We start from the raw sequence: 1618 nt of genomic DNA, 5'->3' as shown, positions 1-1618 counted from the left end.
CCTTGGCTGGCTAACTCGGTCTGTCTGTCTGTCTGACCGTCTGCCCCTTTGACTTGGGCCAGTCATACATCTTTGGGCTAACTTTTGGAGTATGGACTAACAAACAATAAACGTTGTCTAACTAAGTAAGGCAAATAGTGTAAAATTGCAGCAATTTTGCGTCAAAAACTCATAAAAAAAATGTTGCCGCAAAAGGAACCTAAAGACCATACCGACAATGGACAAGCTTTTGGGGGAATGTGATGCAAAGGATGCAGCATGACATGGCTAAAAAGATCTCTAGAGCATTAAAACTCCCTAAAATGAACATGAGCACTGAAATCAGGGAATGAGGGAGGAATTACGAGTCTATATTTCATAGAGGAAGTATATGTTTATTGGTAATACTAAGGGTTAGATGCTATAAGGAGTGTACTGATATCTCATCATAAGGTAACTCAAATATGGATTTATTAAAAAAATTCTGTAGTCAAGAAGCCTGGGGGAAGGCCTCATCCAAAAAATTATCGGGAGAACCGCCTCACCACCAAAATGCTCTCCAAAAATTGGCTTGTAGACAGATCGGAGCAACATAGGACTCAAAGATACGGTTGCTGGCAGAAGGGTAGAAATCTCATCATCTCCCACTAGAGGGACTAAACCCTAAGCAGGACATATAGACCTATCGAACTGAAATCAAAGGTATTGTAGTTTAGAATAGGAATAGCTGCCATATAGACCAATCTTTCAATTTACCGTCTTAATTCAATAAAAAACGTATTTCATTTCATTTCTTTTCGTTTCATTTCATTATACCCACCACCATAGGGTGGGGTATACTAATCCAGTCATTCCGTTTGTAACACCTAAAAATATTGATCTAGAACCCCATAAAGTATATATATTCTTGATCGTCTCTACATTCTGATTCGAACTAACAGTGTTCGTCCGTCCCTCTGTCGAAATCACGAATCGGTCGAATGCGTAAAGCAAGCCGCCTAAAATTTTGTACAGATACTTAATATAGATGTAGATCATTGCGGATTGCAAATGGGCCATATCGGCTCAGATTTAGATATAGCTCCCATATGAACCGATCTCCCGATTTGACTTCCTGAACCCCTGCAAGCCGCAATTTTACCCGATTTAGCCGAAATTTTCGCACATTATGTTCTGTTATTACTCCCAACAACTGAGCCCTTACAAGCCTCGATTCTCATCCGATTTGGCTGAAATGATGCGTAAAGTGTTCTGCTATGACTCCCAACAACTGTACGAAGAAAGGTCCAAATCGGTGAATAACCCGATTTTTATTTTATATATATTTTTTTTGTATTTTATTTAATTTAAAATTTGTTTTAATATTTTATTTAATTTTTTTGTATTTTGTTTTGATTTTTTATTTTATTTTATTTTTTTCATTTTAGTTCATTTTACTTCATTCCACTTCATTTTACTTTATTTTATTTTTTTTTTTATTTTATTTTATTTTATTTTATTTTATTTTATTTTATTTTATTTTATTTTATTTTATTTTATTTTATTTTATTTTATTTTATTTTATTTTATTTTATTTTATTTTATTTTATTTTATTTTATTTTATTTTATTTTATTTTATTTTATTTTATTTTATTTTAT

The sequence above is a fragment of the Stomoxys calcitrans genome, chromosome 3 (assembly GCF_963082655.1).
Source record: "Stomoxys calcitrans chromosome 3, idStoCalc2.1, whole genome shotgun sequence".
Classification (NCBI taxonomy): Eukaryota; Metazoa; Arthropoda; class Insecta; order Diptera; family Muscidae; genus Stomoxys; species Stomoxys calcitrans.
This window is presented reverse-complemented; position numbering follows the sequence as displayed.